This window comes from Canis aureus, chromosome 31 (assembly GCF_053574225.1).
Source record: "Canis aureus isolate CA01 chromosome 31, VMU_Caureus_v.1.0, whole genome shotgun sequence".
In the NCBI taxonomy this organism is placed as follows: domain Eukaryota; kingdom Metazoa; phylum Chordata; class Mammalia; order Carnivora; family Canidae; genus Canis; species Canis aureus.
In genome coordinates, this window is record NC_135641.1 from 46,765,045 (window position 1) to 46,783,118 (window position 18,074).

The 18,074-nt window shown below is 50.3% G+C and overlaps 1 long non-coding RNA gene across 1 annotated transcript in view; it reads right to left on the reverse strand.

Moving 5' to 3' along the window:
• Positions 1-14,769, reverse strand: part of LOC144302758 (uncharacterized) — a 217,537-nt gene extending 202,768 nt beyond the window's left edge. Inside the window, exons 1-2 of the long non-coding RNA XR_013369819.1 lie at positions 14,646-14,769; positions 10,604-10,725 (exon numbers count right to left, since the gene is read on the reverse strand). This is a non-coding gene — a long non-coding RNA (uncharacterized LOC144302758). The remainder of the gene's footprint in view (positions 1-10,603; positions 10,726-14,645) is intronic.
• Between the last annotated feature and the right edge of the window lie 3,305 nt (positions 14,770-18,074).

Sequence of the window (18,074 nt, forward strand, 5' to 3'; positions counted from 1 at the left end):
GTCCCACATCAGGCTCCCTGTGAGGAGCCTGCTTCTCCCTCTGCCTGTGTCTCTGCCTCTCTCCTGGTCTCTAATGAATAAATAAAATCTTAAAAAAAAGAAAATTTGTTTTTGGAAGTTTCCTTGAAAGTTATACATGGTAATACGGCCATCGCTTTCAGTTAAATATTAACATCAAAACAAGAGCTCCCTATTATTATTAGAGAGAAGAGTAAAATTTGATCCTCTTCAGGTCTTACATTTTCATTATTTGTGAGAATTTGATCATAGTTAGAAATTTGTCTCAAGAAAAAAAAAAGAATATACGAAGAATATGATATAAATAAGATGTCATAGAGACCTTTAAATGGCCATATAACTATATTTACCTGTCCTCTTCTAAAGAATCTTTCAGGAGAGAGAACTGAAATGTAAATTTCTCTGTAATACTCAGATGTCCACAAACAAAAGAAACCTTATTACTATATACATGTGGCAAAGGGGAATTCTAAAACAATATACTGATTTCTATACCCCAGTGGAGAGAATGGGGGGGGGGGCGGAATCCCAAACCTGGTCAGCTAATTTCTCCAAATGTCTGTTTCTATATAATACTTAAGTGAGAAACAAAACCAGATTCAAAGTTGAACTCTTTACATTGGGTCTGTTCTAACATTACGTAGCAGCCTATCATTCAAGTCTTTTTAAATGTTCCAACAACCCCCCACTCAACAGATCAAAAATAAAACAATTTCCTAATTTATGTATCAGAATAAAACATAGCAGAGCACAAAGGGTGGGAAGAAGGAAATACTGGTATAAACATATAACCAACCCCCCTACTGGGAGCTGATGATTTCCTACTGACCCTGAAGCTGAGCCTCACTTATTTTAGTATATTCAGCAACAAAATTGTATCATACAAGAACCCTGAATTCAACATACAAGAAAGTTACTTGTGTTTAGATCACATCTAAATCTAAACGTCTAAGTCCGACAAGATTTTTGTGTATTAAACGATATTTAGAGGTACCAAGTATTCTAGAAGCACGTGCATTAAGCTAGCCAGTTAAACACCCTACACATTTCCAGCTTGAACGTGCGTCATGCTGTCGGGTGACGCGGAGGCCACCACGTCGCGGGTTGGCTCGGGCAGCCGCGGCGCTCGTTGGGCCCCGATGCTTCGGCCGCTTGTGCCTCCTCGTCCCCTCAGGCAGCCGCCGCGGGAGGGAGCGAGCCTCCGAGGACACAGCTGCACGTCGGCGGCCTCATTTGACCCACGTCCTTCAGGCCCAGACCTGCAATGCAGTCACACTGCTGGGCCCTGCTGTGACCCCGACATCCCCGTGCTGGGATGGAACCCCCACTGCGGAGCGGGCCTCTGGGGATGTCAGGGGCTCCTGAATGATGGAGGGGGTGAGGCTGCAGGGGATGTCGGGGGCACCTGAATGATGAGGGGGTGAGGCTGCAGGGCATGTCGGGGGCACCTGAATGATGGGGGGGTGAGGCTGCAGGGGATGTCGGGGGCACCTGAATGATGGGGGGGTGAGGCTGCAGGGGATGTCGGGGGCACCTGAATGATGGGGGGCGGCAGGGGATGTCGGGGGCACCTGAATGATGGGGGGGTGAGGCTGCAGGGGATGTCGGGGGCACCTGAGTGATGGGGGGCGGCAGGGGATGTCGGGGGCACCTGAATGATGGGGGTCGGCAGGGGATGTCGGGGACCCCTGAATGATAGGGGGCCACAGGGGATGTCAGGGGCACCTGTGGGGGCACCTGGCACTCCTGTGGCACAGCCCCACCCTGCGCTGCTCACAGGGCCACGAGCTTGCCAGCCCCCATCCCGGCACCCCTTGGAGGCCTGGCAGCTGGCCTGTGCTCGGGGTGGGGTGGCTTTAGGGGTATCTGCTCACCGGGGCTGCCCCCGCTGTGGGGGGGGGGGGTTGGGGGGAGCAGCCCCAGGCCGACCCCTTGGCCCTACCCGCGACCTCTGCACCCCGGAGCTGACCCCGTGGTGGACCTGGAGGCTCAGGCAAGGTCATCGTTGCAACAGGAAGACCTCGACTGACCTGCATGTCTGGTTTTTTACAAAACGTGTTGTGCCCATGTGCGGCGGCGCCCAGGGCCCGGACCAGGTGGGGGTGACTCGTGGGCGTGCAGCGCGGCCTGCTGCCCCTGCAGCGGCGTCGGGGCCCTCGAGGGTAGGCTCCAGCCTCCGGCCTCCGGCCTCCAGCCTCCAGCCTCCATCCTCCAGCCTCCGGCCGCCGCAGCCCGGCCAGCCCGGGTTCTGAGCGGTTCCCAGCCTTCCCCCCTGAGGCCAGCACGGGGCCCGGCACGTGGCAGGCGCTGCGGAAGCGGGAGACCGAGGGGGAATGAGGCCGGTGCGTCCCGGGGAGCCTGCGGGGGGCCGGGGCGGGGGCGGGGGGCGGTGGCGCCTGGGCCAGGCCCACTGCCCCGCAGCCTCCCGGCCCTGTCCCCGCTGCTGCCTGCAGGCGCCCCTGCCCCGGGCACACACCGGGCCGCCGTCCCAGCAGCGGGGAGGGCGGTGAGCAGACGGCGGGAGGGAGCCAAGGCTCGGCCCCGATGCGCCGGGCGCCTGGGTGCTGGGCTGCCCCGGTCCGTCTGCTCGCCGCCCCTGGGGAGCCGAAGCTCAGCACCTTGGCCTTGCGATGGCCCCGCGTGGGGAGAAGCCCCCTGGGATGGCTGCTGCGTCCCGGCCCCAGCTGGTCTCCCTGGCCGCTCCGCTTCCACAGGAAATACGGAAAGTAGCAACTTGAGCCTGGGGCCTGGCCTGGACTGAGCAAGGGGTGGGGGGCCGCGGCGGGGCGAGTCCCCCCTGGAGCCCTGCCCGGGGTGCTGGTAGCAGCCGGAGGCACCGGCATAGGGCTCTATTGATAGTCAGTTTATGCATTTGCTTGGAGTTTACACTAACCTATATTTAAGGTATATGATAAAGATAATTTAGGTTGACATAGTGAGATACAAATTTTTTTCTTTAGAAATTGTCCATACATTATTCGCGCAGGAAATAGTGACCTGACACAAGACACCTGTCCTCAACTTCGCACTGTGGTGAGAGGTAACCAGGATAAACTGCACTTTACTATGAAAACCGACACCCACTTCCATCCTGCCAGGGTCTTGCATCGGTTGCCTCATTGTCAAGGGGACTTTACTTTCCCTGCTCACATCACAAGGATGTGGCGAGGACCAGGTATATGGAACTGTGTTGGGATCTGTAAGAGACACACTCCAGCCAGCCAGCCATCTGTCCATCCATCCGTCTGTTTGTCTATTTATTGCCTTTATTGAGCTTTCATTCACACTCACGCATGCCGATGCTCACAGAGCCCCGAAATCACAGTGTCCTCTTTTACAGACTAATAAATGGAACTTGAAGAGGTTAAGAGGTTTCCCCAAGGTCATGCAGCTGCCAGGCAGGTGCTGGCGTGACCATGTGTTGTGACAGGCACTGGATGGTGACTTCGGGTGTGTTAAAAGAAGGCCCCCTGTGGGTTGGGAAGGGGCAGGGATGGGCAGGCTTCTTCACTGCCCTGCAGCTTTCTCCCTAATGCACGAACCTCATTTGAGCTGTTCTGCTCCACTGCACACAGCCCAGAGGGCCGTGAATAATGCGGGAGGAGCTGGGACCTCTGGAGGAAGCAAAGGGTCGGCTTTTGGGGGAGACAGGCCATATCAGCTGGGAGTACTGTTAAGTGAGGCCTGGGAAATGAGTCCCATTTTTAAAATGTCATTTCATAAACTCACCCTGGAAGCAAACGCATTCTCTGCCATGCGAGGAGCTCCATGTGGAGCAAAGCAAACGGTGGTGATGCTGGTGATAATGACCATTGACATTTATTGCTATTTTGGGCCAGACTTTATGCAGCATCCCAAAATAGGTATAAGTGCCAATTTTACAAAAAAGAAATGGGCTACACATTAAAAAATACATAAAAGTGTAGGTTGAGTGGGGGCCCTATCAGGAATAAATGTGTTTGTTTTTAATGTGCCAGAACATAATTAATATTAAATGACGTGTAAACTAACTAGGAAAACGTGGCTGTAGCCGGCCACAATCTACTCTTTTCCATCCAAGAGCAACAGCTCACCTCTGAAATTCATCAAAGTTCAGTTTGAACACAGAAGAGAGAAAACTGGAGGCAAGCATAACTTCAATATTTTCAGCATTACTTTTTGTTAATTTGACATTTCATGTTGCCCTTTTTATATTTTGGGGAGCTGTGTTTCCTGAAATATTCTCCCTTAAGAAGTACTGTCTTGTCAGGGTTCTCCCAAGAAGCAGAACCAATAGGATTTATGTGCGCTACCCATGTCATCTCTCTCGATCTACAGCGTCTCTATCTTTATCCTTCATCACTATCTGTATATGTGGATCGTGCCTCTCTCCCGCAGGCTGGAGACCCAGGAGACGTCATGCTGCAGCTTGAGTCCGAAGGTCAAGGTCGTCTGCCATCAGAATCCCCTTTCTCAGAGAGGTCAGTCTCATCTCTACTAAGACCTTCAACCAACTGCATGAGGCTCATCACACTGGAGAGCCTCCTCTGCTTTACTCAAAGTCTAATGATTTAAATGTTAATCACATCTAGAACATACCTTCACAGAGAAATCTAGAACAATGTTTGACTAAATAGGCCTAGCCAAGTTGGCACAAAATCAACCATCACAAGTGTCATTCATTTAAAATATATATATATTTGGTTTTTAAAATATTCTTGAACAAAAAGGATCCTGCATCTAGTCAAACATTTAGAGCTAACTTCTACTCTGCAGGTAGAAGGTCTAGTGAAACAGCAGTCCACAGACACCAGGTCCCAACTGGGGAATTCTGGGGGATTGGTACACCGCTCAGTCACTTGTGGCAGTGACAGCACAGATCCTGTCTCCACTCGGAGAGGGTGGGCGGGGAGAGAGGTCTAGGAGGCACAGAAACAAAATACAGCGTGTGCACCACGTTTGAGTCCTGATGGGAATAAAACCAACCGTCAAGGGACCCCTGGGTGGCTTAGTAGTTGAGCATCTGCCTTTGGCTCAGCACATATCCCGGGGTCCTGGGATCGAGTCCCACATCAGGTTCCCCACAGGAAGCCTGCCTCTCCCTCTGCCTGGGTCTCTGCCTCTCTCTGTGTGTCTCTCATGAATAAATAAACTAAAAACAAAAAACAAAAACAAAAAAACAAAAAAAAAAAACCAACTGTGGAAGAACATTTTCTTTTTCAGAAATGGCAAGTTTAAATTTGAAATAAGCACAAACTGACGTTAAGAAATCATGGTGAGGGGATCCCTGGGTGGCTCAGCGGTTTAGCACCTGCCTTTGGTCCAGGGCGCGATCCTGGAGTCCTGGGATTGAGTCCCGTGTCGGGCTCCTGGCATGGAGCCTGTTTCTCCCTCCTCCTGTGTCTCTGCCTCTCCCCCCCCCCCCCCCCCGTCTATCATAAATAAATAAATAAATCTTAAAAAAAAAAAGAAATCATGATGAATTTTCATAGGTGTGAAAATGCCACAAGTAAGAAAATGTTTTTTCTTTTAAAAGATTTTATTTGAGTGACAGCCAGAGCGAGCGAGCGAGCAAGAGAGAGCATGGGGAAGGGCATGGAGAAGGACAAGCAGACTCCCTGCTGAGGGCAGAATCTGACCTCAATCCCAAGACCCTGAGACCATGACCTGAGCTGAAACCAAGAGTCAGACAATCACCCAGGAGCCCCGGAAAATGCCTTTTTTATTTGAGATGCGACTGATGGTTTTCCAGGTGAAATGACGTGTTTAGGGTTTTCTTTGAAATTACTCCAGCAAAAAGAAAACTGAAGATCAGTGAAACAAGTATGGCAAAATGCTAATGATTGCCAAAGCTGGGTGACATGTATGAAGTCCACTGCTCTATTCTGTGTATGTGTAGATGTTTTCATCAATAAAAGTATACAATAAATAAACCTATTAAATATTAAGAATTTGCATGTTTACATATATAAATATAAATAAGCCTATTAAAACATGATGCTGATTTTCCATATAAAAAAGCTTACATAACAATTTGAATTTGTGTTGGTAAAATTGTATTTATTGTTGAAATTCTTTTCAGCATCTTCCAAGTGCACCTTATACTTTATCTGTATCCAAGATAAAAGTCGTCTGCTTCCTCAGTTGTTACATTAATAAGCCAGCTGTTCCTTCTGCATTCCCATCTCTGCTCTAGGACAGAAGTCTCAACAGGGCAGAATTTCAGTGATGCACCCTAACACCTCTAACACTAATATTTGTTGAATGAATAATTGTTTTTCTTGCCAGAAAATACTCTGAGTCGTGAATAGTCATTTCATAAATTTGAACGATGCTTCCATTCAACAATGGAATGATGAGCCAGTGCAACTTTTCAGTAATTAATGCATGAATATAGCATTAGTTTTGCATCTTTTCAGAATTTTTTTTTTATAGTCCATACATTTTACAAGCCTGATAATATAGTATGACCACACATTAAGATTACTGGCAGGTTACAAAAGATTCACATTAAGTCGTCGCAAAAGCATATTCATGAAACTCCGCAGAAAATATTCAAAAATGTCTTGCACTTTTCTCAAGTACAACCTGACACGCGGCACAGTTCGATAGCGCGAGGCCGCCTGGGTGTCCGGCCGGGGGCGGGGGGGCGGGTCCACTCCTTGGGACTCGCGTCCTCTAGAACATGGTGTTTTGTCAGGAAACCCTGGGCGTGGGTTACAGTCTGCAAAGCCCAAATCAACATCTGATGAAAACTGGCTTCTGAGCAAACAAGAAACGGTTTTTGAAGAACAGAATTCCTTACTGGTCGCTTCCGGGGCCCCGGAGCCCACGAAAATGGATTTTAGTGACTTAGGGCGGGTCACGGGGTTAACGGCCTCCTCGGGCGAGGGCGCCACATAGATCCGTGAGAGGAAAGATAGTCTTCGAGCTGGGTTCTCCGCTTCCCAGGCAGGGCTGGAGGATTCGCAGGCCGGAAAGTGTTGACCTTGCAAGATAAAACGGTTATTTTACCAGCAAAACGGGTTTCCCCAGGAGCAGCAGAGGCGCTGCAGCCTGGAAGCGGCGGGCGGGAAACGCTTTTATATGGAAGGGGGTGGGCGGGGCTGTATGGAAGGAAAGCCCATTGGAGGGCGGTGGCGGCTTCTCACTGGCTGCAGGTGATGGTGGTGGCTTCTCACTGGCTGCGTGTGGCGGCGGCTTCTCATTGGCTGAGCGTGGCGGAGGCCTCTCATTGGCTGCAGGTGATGGTGGTGGCTTCTCATTGGCTGCAGGTGATGGCGGCGGCTTCTCACTGGCTGAGCATGACGGCGGCCCGCCCGGAAGTCTTGGCGCTTCCTGCCGCCCTGGGCCGGGTGAGGCCGGTTTCCCCTTGAGGCTGTCCCGACGGCAGCAACCGCGAGGTCTCCTCGGCTCGGTTCCGGCTCCGGCTCCGGGGCAGCAGCAGGGGAGGCGCGGAGGCCCCGTGGAGCCCTGGCTTCCGGCCGGGCGGCGGAGCAGCTCGGGGCCTCGCCGCGGGGCGGGCAGGGGGAGCACGCGGCCTCCGCCTCGAGCTGTGCGGGCGGAGGCACCTGGGCCCCGAGCCCGTGGCGCACCCGTCCCGCGGCCCCGTCTGCCTCCGGCCGGCCTCCCGGACGCCCCCTGTGCCCGCCCGTGGCCGCCGCGGGAGCCCTCCCCGGCGCAGCGGCCCTCGGGGCCCCCCGGGGACGGGGACGGCGGCGCGGCTCCGGCACGTCCTGCCCCCGCGTGGCCCCGCGTGCCCGTGTGGCGGTGTCGGCCGCCGCCGCCTGCAGCTGGGACGAAGCCGCCCGTACCTCGACGCTCCTCGGCGGCCGCGGCTCCCCGTGGGTCGGGCCGTGGCTGCTGCGTCGTGTTCCGCGTCCCTGTCGGGCGGCCCGTGTCCTCGCCGCCAAACACGGGCCTGGGCCTGGGGCGAGGGCGAGGGCGGGCGCGTCGCCGGGATCAGCGCCCTCAGGACCCCGAGCGCCCTGCGAGGCCCGCGCCTGCGCCTGAAGCCCCGGGAGTGGGGCCGGAGCCGGGCCCGTCGGGGGAAGCCCTGGCCTCGGCCTCGGGGATGCAGGGGTGAGGCCCCGCCGTGCAGCCCGCCCCGCCCCGCCCCGCCCCGCCCCGCCCCGCGGCTCCCTGCGCCCCACCCGGCCGAGGGCGGTGCTTGTCCCCTTGGCTGCGCCGCCGCTGGAGCCTCCCCCGGGGCTGGAGGCCGTGTGCCCAGCGCCGACCACGCCGGGCCGCCTGCGGGGGGCCGGGGCCAGCCTGAGCCGCCGGAAGGGCCCCGCCCCCGCCCCCGCGTGCGCCTGCCCAGGGCCTGACCGGTCGCCGCAGACCTGGGGCCGAGGCCGGACACGGATCCCTGAGAGGCCCCGTCGGCCGCCCCGGGCCCCCGCGGTGTCCCCGAGCTGCCCGGCCTCTCCCAGCGCCCGGGGCGTGCCCGGCCCGTCCTCCCGCCCCGCCCTCGGGAACGCGACCGCCACCTCCCGGGAGCGCGGAGTTCTCCGGAGGACACGCGGCCGCTCGCCCAGACCCGGTGCGCGCGCGTCTGTCCCGGTCCGCGCTGGTCGCCGCAGGTGCCCCCCCCCCCCGTGCCCGGCAGCCCGACCCCACGCGGGCCCCTGGACGTTCCCTCCGCCCCTCGTCCTGCGGGCCGCGGTGTCCCTCGGTCGGCGCAGGCTCCGCTCACCGCGGGTGCCTGGGGCCCGTGTGCCGGCGTCGCGGAGCCCCTGCCTGCTGGGAGCGCGGCTCTGGTGCCGGCAGGGGTCGAGAGCGAGGGCAGCCGCGGGGGGCTCGGCGGCTCTGCGGCGGCTTCGTTCCAGCGACGAGGACGCAGCCCGCGGCGCAGACGCCGCCTTGGGGAGCGACGAGTCGGGGTCCCCCGTGGGTGCCGTGGGGGGCGCGAGCGGCCGCGTCTGGGTCCCGCCGGCTTGCTGCGGAGGCGCCTCCACCCCGGGGCCCCGCGCTCTGGGGCCCTCGTGCCCGCGGCCGCCGAGTGCTCCGCCGCCCCGTCCCGCTGCGGCCCGCGCAGGCCCCGCCCAGTCCTGTGCTCTGCCGGCGGCGGCCCGTGTCCGTCCTGACGCCCACCCCGCGAGGGCCGCCCTGGGGACCCCGGGCCCGAGGCCGCCCTGGTGGATGAGGCCTCTTGGGATATGAACAAGATTTAGCCTCTGCAGAGAGGGCGTAAGTGATTTTTCTGTTGAAACACAGGGAACCCCTGCGGTTAGCATGTGCTCCGAGGCTCTCTGCCCTTTGCTCCGCGTGCGCGGCGGGCACTGCTGGGGCCTGCGGTCGCGCCCGCCGCTCCGTGCTGGCTGCCGTGTTTCCAGAAGGGTGAGCCTCCGTTCACATTTGATTGCTTTTTCTTGGTCCCACACGGTTCCCCCTTGTCCTTACTCCCACCCCAGGATTGTGTTTATTTCCTAAACAAAGTCACTTGTATCTTTGTTTCTCTGGTTCCCGCCAAGCGTTAGGAGCCCTGCCTTCCCTGCCCAGAGCACGTGGTCAAGATTTTTTTCCCCTGGCAAAATGCCTTTTGGAGTTGTTGTTTTCTTTCTTTCTTTTTTTTAAAGATCTGAAGCATTAAAAATGTAGTTATTTCAGCTTGAGAGTGGGGAGAGATCACAGATTGACTTTTAAGGTACTCTGAGAAAAGTGATGATTTGTCTCAATAGATAAATAAGCCCTTACCATACAAATAAAGATGCGGTGATCTTTCATGCCACCCCTTCTTTCCTAAAGAGGAGACCCAGCCTCTTCTGTGGCCACTCACCCAGTGGTGATGCATGTTCCTCCTGAAATGTCTGTTGTACTTCTGGTTTGGGAGGTGAAGATCTGTTACATTTGAGCCACCCAGAACCTGGATTCCTTGCTAAGGTACCAGCAATATATCTTACTTACTTACTTATTTATTTAAATATTTAATTTATTTATTCATGAGAAAGAGAAAGAGAGGCAGAGACACAGGCAGAGGGAGAAGCAGGCTCCATGCAGGGAGCCCGACGCGGGACTCGATCCCGGGTCTCCAGGATCAGGCCCTGGGCAGAAGGCAGCGCTCAACCGCTGAGCCACTCAGGCTGCCCAGTATATCATATTTAGAAAGAAAATGTTCAAGTGCCCAAAGGTAGTAAAAATGAAATACGGTATGCTAATATTGCTAATATTTCCATATACACAAAAGATATTTTTCCTTTGTACGTTTGTTTCCTTTCTTGTGTTTGATGGCTTATGGTATGACTTACACATACATCCCTGCCCCTGAGTCTCACACCTCCTGAAACAGATAGGACGCATGCAGCATCACCCTTGTGGGGAGAGGTGCTGCTCTTTGACTAGCAGGTGGCTGTCAGGGATGGACATCAAGGGTTTCTGACTCTGCCCTGTGTGACTCTCACCCACATGGCACTTTGGTTATAGAATTGTCTGAAAAATGGAAGGAATAGGTATAGAATACTTTATCCAACCAGAAGATTGACTTGATAATTAAAGATAAATTCAACAAGATTTGAAATGAAATGTTTTTTGAAAACCTCTGAGGCCCAGATTCTGCTATTACCATAACCACTGACAGGAGATAGATTTGGAAAATGTCATACAGTACCCGAAGAAGCAAGTCTCCTTCAGAAAACAGTTCTAGATTGACCTGTGGAGAGGCATGCTCACTTCCTCCTGGATTCATGGGTCGGTCAGCTGGGCAGTCTGCAATGCTGTCCTTTAGGGTGGCTGAGGAAGAGAAAATGTCATTGAAAGCAAATGTTTAATGTTCCTCTTTGGCTTAGCTCTTTTTTTGGTCTATTTTTTTATTGGAGTTTGATTGGCCAACATATACCATAACATCCAGTGCTCATCCCATAAAGTTCCCCCCTCAGTGCCCATCATTCAGTCACCCCGTCCCCCCACCCACCTCCCCTTCCACTACCCCTATTCACTTCCCAGAGTTAGGAGTCTCTGATGTTCCATCACCCTATCTGATATTTCCCACTCATTTTCTCCCCTTTCCTCTATAATCCCTTTCACTATTTTTTATATTCCCCATATGAGTGGAACCATATGATGATTGTCCTCCGATTGACTTACTTCACTCAGCATAATACCCTCCAGTTCCGTCCACGTCGAAGCAAATGGTGGGTATTTGTCATTTCTAATGGCTGAAGAATATTCCATTGTGTACATAAACCACATCTTCTTTATCCATTCATCTGTCGATGGACACCGAGGCTCCTTCCACAGTTTGGCTATTGTGGACATTGCTGCTAGAAACATCGGGGTGCAGGTGTCCCGGCGTTTCACTGCATCTGTATCTTTGGGGTAAACACCCAGCAGTGCAATTGCTGGGTCGTAGGGCAGGTCTATTTTTAACTCTTTGAGGAACCTCCACACAGTTTTCCAGAGAGGCTGCACCAGTTCACATTCCCACCAACAGTGCAGGAGGGTTCCCCTTTCTCCACATCCTCTCCAACATTTGTGGTTTCCTGCCTTGTTAATTTTCCCCATTCTCATGGGTGTGAGGTGGGATCTCATTGTGGTTTTGATTTGTATTTCCCTGATGGCAAGTGATGCAGAGCATTTTCTCATGTGCTTGTTGGCCATGTCTATGTCTTCCTCTGTGAGATTTCTGTTCATGTCTTTTGCCCATTTCATGATTGGATTGTTTGTTTCTGGGGTGTTGAGTTTAGTAAGTTCTTTATAGATCTTGGATATGAGCCCTTTGTCTGATTATGTCATTTGCAAATATCTTCTCCCATTCTGTAGGTTGTCTTTTGGTTTTGTTTACTGTTTCTTTTGCTGTGCAGAAGCTTTTTACATTGATTAAGTTCCAATAATTCATTTTTGCTTTTGTTTCCTTTGCCTTCATAGATGTATCTTGCAAGAAGTTGCTGTGGCCAAATTCAAAAAGGGTGTTGCCTGTGTTCTCCTCTAGGACTTTGATGGAATCTTGTCTCACATTTAGATCTTCCATCCATTTTGAGTTTATCTTTGTGTCTGGCGTAAGAGAATGGTCTAGTTTCATTATTCTGCGTGTGGATGTCCAATTTTCCCAGCACCATTTCTGAGTTCTCTATTCTGTTCCATTGATCTGTGTGTCTGTTTTTGTGCCAGTACCACACTGTCTTGATGACCACAGCTTTGTAGTACAGTCTGAAATCTGGCATTGTGATGCCCCCGACTCTGGTTTTCTTTTCCAATATTCCCCTGGCTCTTCGGGGTCTTTTCTGATTCTACACAAATCTTAAGATTACTTGTTCTAATTCTCTGAAGAAAGTCCATGGCATTTTGATAGGGATTGCATTGAACGTGAAAATTGCCCTGGATAGCATAGACATTTTCACCATATTAATTTTTCCAATCCATGAACATGGAATATTTTTTCATATCTTTGTGTCTTCCTCAATTTCTTTAAGTGTTCTGTAGTTTTTAGGGTATAGATCCTTTCCCTCTTTGGTTAGGTTTATTCCTGGGTATCTTACGCTTTTGGGTGCAATTGTAAATGGGGTTGACTCCTTAATTTCTGTTTCTTCAGTCTCATTGTTAGTGTATAGAAATGCCACTGATTTCCGGGCATTGATTTTGTATCCTGCCACACTGCCAAATTGCTGTATGAGTTCTGGCAATCTTGGGGTGGAGTCTTTTGGGTTTTCTATGTACAGTATCATGTCATCTGCAAAGAGGGAGAGTTTGATGACTTCTTTGCCAATATGAATGCCTTTTATTTCTTTTTGTTGCCTGATTGCTGAGGCTAGGACTTCTAGTACTATGTCGAATAGCAGTGGTGAGAGTGGACATCCCTGTCGTGTTCCTGATCGTAGGGGAAAGGATCCCAGTGTTTCCCCATTGAGAATGATATTTGCTGTGGGCTTTTCATAGATGGCTTTTTTAAAAATTTTTATTTATTTATGATAATCATCAGAGAGAGAGAGAGAGAGGCAGAGACATAGGCAGAGGGAGAAGCAGGCTCCATGCACCGGGAGCCCGACGTGGGATTCGATCCCAGTTCTCCAGGATCACGCCCTGGGCCAAACCGCTGTGCCACCCAGGGTTCCCCATAGATGGCTTTTAAGATGCTTAGGAATGTTCCCTCTATCCCTACACTCTGAAGAGTTTCAATCAGGAATGGATGCTGTATTTTGTCAAATGCTTTCTCTGCATCTATTGAGAGGATCATATGGCTCTTGTTTTTTCTCTTGTTGATATGATCTATCACGTTGATTGTTTTACGAGTGTTGAGCCAACCTTGCATCCTGGGGATAAATCCCACTTGGTCATGGTGAATTATCTTCTTAATGTATTGCGAGAGGACTCAGGCCCCCAGCTCTGCCCAGACCCGGGCCCGGACCAGCTGAGGATCAAGGTGTTCCCCAGGAAAGCAGTTCACAGCACACGACTGGTAGACAGCTGCTCTCCAGGGCAGCCCAGGGCCCATGTGTGCCCCTTCCCTTGGGCCATCCTGGGCAGGGGGTCAGAGCGAGGGCAAGGGTCTGAGGTCTCCACCACTGTCAGTGGCCTGCAGCACAGCCCAGTAGGTGGGGACAGGCCCGAACTAGCGACATGTGGGCAGGCTGCCTGGAGACAATGGGAGAGGCAAGCAGAGGACCCATTCAGGGTCTTCGAGGGCTGACAGGCCTGCAAAGGACCCCTGCCTCCCTCCCCGCAAAGGATCCCAGCCCCTGTGGGATTCATGTAGCCTAAAATTAACCATTTTAAACTGAGAAACCACCACCTCTCTCTCCATCCAAGATACTGTCCACACCCCCAAAAAGAAAGCCGGTGCCCATTTAGCGGCCCTCCCCGATGCCCTGACCCCAGCCCCTGGGGTCACAGTGGACCCCTGCATGGACAGTCCACCACACTGCTGTACGAAACTCCACAGATGCTGCTGCTTTGCAGTTACCCCTGCAGCTGGGTAATTTCATAGTTCTCAGTGTATTTTCAAGGTTGACTAGACCCATTTCATCTTTGAGTTTCTTTTCGAGCAGCTGTAACCGTCTGTCCCGTGTTGTTCAGGCCCAGAGTCTTCCTTGGGCTGTCTTCCTGTGTGGCTGCTTACTAGCTATGGAGGGGATGTGCTCAGCTGCATCACCCAGTTTACTGCGTACAAGTCCCAAGCACAGGAATGGGTTAGGACTAGCTCTCAGCAATGACACAGTGGATTAGCAGGTAGGACATGGAAGAGTAGACTGTGCCCGTTACATGGTAAGGAATTTTAGGAGAACAAGTGTCCCGGGAGATGATAAGAAATAGCCCAGTTCATAGCTTCAGAAAAATGAGCCCTTTGTTCTGAGCCAAAGCTCTGGAAGGTGGAGGAACATTTAATTTATCACAAGAAATGATAAAGCAAAGGAAGGAAAGAAGTTAGACCATCCGCTAGGACCTCTCCTCTGCACCTGCCATTCTGTGAGCCTGGTGGGAAGCCCGTGCCCGTCTCCTTCCACAGAGAGCAGAGCCCAGGGTCCATATGACAGGCTGGGCAGAGAGACACACCTGCAGTCTGGGTCACCTATTGAACCTGAGCTGAGCGTGGGGCCTTCTTCCTGTGTCCGGGACCCAAACACTGCGGTGCTGCTTCTGCCTCACAGAAGGTCAGCGCTTAGAGCTTGTGGGCAAGCTCCTCTCGTAACTTGATCTGGAGCCACACAGCCGCTTACCTGCAAAGCAGCTCTTCACCTTCAGGTAGCCCACGACCAGCCTGAGGATGCAGAGCTTGTCAAACCGGTCTGCACGTCCTCGGGGAAAGGCAGCAAGGTGTCAGTTTGCTCAGCTCTGGATTCCGACGGTCCCGGTGCTGCTTCGAAGGGTTGCATTTGGCTCCCTCTGGAGGCTGTGGCTCAGGACTTGGCGGGGAGAGAGCAGCAATCATTCTCTACCTCCCTCTGTACCTTCACCTGAGTCACCCGCAGGGCCCCCAGGCCATGCTGGACACCATCTGGCCCCAGGTCCTGGTGCTTGGAGGCAGGGACCCTTGTCCTTCGGGTTCGGGTTCTGTCCTCACTGCCCTCCTGGCCAGCGGGCCCTACTCATACTGTGCACATGCGAGACCTGGTGGCCCTCAAGGCACTAGGGGCCCGGGACTGGCCATCCCCTCCCAACTTTCTGGTAGCCTGACATGTTTGCAACCATTTTTTAAAAAGATTTTATGTACTTATTCATGAGAGACACAGAGGCAGAGACACAGGGAGAGGGAGAAGCAGGCTCCCTGCGGGGAGCCCAACGTGGGACTCGATCCCAGGACCCTGGGGTCACGCCCTGGGCCGAAGGCAAGTGCCCAACTGCTGAGCCACCCAGGGGCCCCAACATCCATACATAAATTTTAAATGAGTAAATCTCCATACCACAATTAACACCGAAAAGGCTGAAGCTCCATTTAAGAAATTATAGTTTAAGAATTGAGCCTACACACACACACATTAACATACATCTACATGTATACTCTCTTTCTTTCTCTGCATGCACACACCCATGCACACCCCAGACCAATGTACATCATAATTACATTGTTAAAAACCAGGGATGGGGAGAGCCGAAGGAAAAAAGACCCATTTCATACAGACAAATAAAGACAGAATAAATGACTTCTTGTCAGAAAAAATGCAAACCAAAACACAACAGGGTGATATCTTTGATGTTCCAAAAGAAGGAAGCTGTTAACCCAGAATCTCGTATCTGGAGAAATGATCCTTCAAAATGAGGGCAAATTAAAGAAATTTTCAGACAAAAATTCAAAGATTGTATCTCCAGAAGATTTGAGCTACAAAAATATTAAAGAAATTTCTTCAAGCTGAAGAAAAATGGCACTAGGTAGAAATGTGGATCTCCACGAACGAATGAACAATGTTGTAGACAATAAAAAATTTAATGATTTTATTTAAATGGTAATTGTGTAAATAAAAAACAGTATTGCATCATGGGGTTTGCAACATATGTAGAAGTAGAATTTGTGAAAACAATAGCACAAAGGATGGGAAGTGGAATTATACTGTGAGGTGCTTATGTCGTCCATGAAGTAGTACAATATTATTTGAAAGTAGACAGTAATAAGTTAAGATGTGCATTTTATGCCTTATGGCAACCACTTAAAAAATAAAACAGAAGTACAGCTAATCTGTACTTATTAGAGGAGAAACATGAGATACTAAAGAAGAATGAAATCCAAAGGAAGTAAGGAAAAGAGGAAAAATAACAACAGATGGAACAAAGAGAAAACAGCAAGATGGCAGACTTAACCCTATTGATAGTGACAAAAATGTAAACAGAGGCTATCAGACTGACCTGATATATGGTGTCTGAAAGAAACCCAGTTAAAAGGTAAAGACACAGATTAAAGTGAAAAGATTGAAAAAAGACATACTATGTACACATTAGACATAGGAAATCTGGAGGTGCTGACAAGACTCACCAAAGAGAAAGATATTTTCATAATATTAAAAAGGTCATACCAATCATATATGCATTTAATAACAGAGTTTCAAATATGTGAAGCAAGAACTGCCATAACTGCCAGGAGAGACAGGCGAATCCATTAACTAGAGTTGGGGACTTCTGCGCTATTCTCTCAGTAACTAATAGGACAGATTGCTAGAAAATCAAGGACATACAAGACATGAACGCTATCCTCTAACTTGGTATGATTGACGTTTTTAAAACAGTGTACCCAACGACTGCAGAATATAGATTCTTTTCATGCACATGCAAAAATTCACCACAGGAGACCATAAAACAAGTCTTAGTACATTTAAATAGATTCAAATCACTTAATCATTTATCATAGAGTATATTCTCAGACCATAATGATATTTATGAATCAATAATTAAAACATATTTGAAAAATCCTCAAATATATGAAAATCAATACATTTTAAAATAACTCATGGGCCAAAGAAGAAATCACAGGGAAAATAAAAACATTTCTAAGTGGTAATGAAAGACAACATGCCAAAATTTGTGGGGTACAGTTAAAGGATTGTGTAGAAGGAAGATTATAATCTTATATAAGTAAAGGAGGAAGTTTTACAGTCAATGATTTGAGTTGCCTCCTTAAGAAGCTAGAAACACAAGAGTAAACTAAGCCCAAAGCATGTAGAAGGAAAGGAAATAATCAAGTTAAAGCAGAACAATAAAACAGAAAATGGAGGAGCTAAATGAACCAAAAACTGAAAATATCAACGAAATTGTTAATCATCCAGCTAGAGTAATCCGTTCCCGCCAAAAAGAAAATGCACATTACCAACAGCAAGGAAAAAAGGGAGATAGTTCTAGATCCTACAGACATTGAGAGGAGAAAATCTTTGTGACCCTGCAATATGCAAAGATGCCTTAAATGGGACACCAAAATCACTAACCGTAGCAGAAAAAGATTGATAAACTGGACTTCACCAAAATTAAAAAACTGAAAAGGCAAGCCACAGAATGGGAAACAATACCTGCAGTACATGTAGCTGAGAAAAGAATTGTATCCAGAATACATGAAGGACTTTCACTAAGCAATTAGAAATGGGCAAATAATTTGAATAGATACCTCATTAAAGAAAATATGCAGGGATCCCTGGGTGGCTCAGCGGTTTAGCTCCTGCCTTTGGCCCAGGGCACAATCCTGGAGTCCCAGGATCGAGTTCCATGTCAGGCTCTCGGCATGGAGCCTGCTTCTCCCTCCTCCTGTGTCTCTGCCTCTCTCTCTCTCTCTCTCTCTCTCTCTTCTATGTCTATCATAAATAAATAAATCTTAAAAAAAAAGAAAATATACTAATGACCAAAAAGCATGTAAGATCATAGGCACCATCATAATTCATCAGAAAAATGCAAATTAAAGTAAATTACTTGTATACATATATTAAAATGACTAAAATTCAGAAGATTGACACCCAAGTGTTGGAGGGGATTTAGAGTAACTGGAATTGCCATTAGTGGAAAACTTTGTTTCTTTTTTTTTTTTTTAACTTTCAGTTTCTTAAAATGTTAAACATGACCTAGTAATTCCATTCCTGTCTACTCACTGGAGTGAAATGAAAACATGTGTCTGCAGGGGACTGTTTATAGCACTTTATTCATAATGGCCCCAAATGGGACAAGCCAACCAAGCC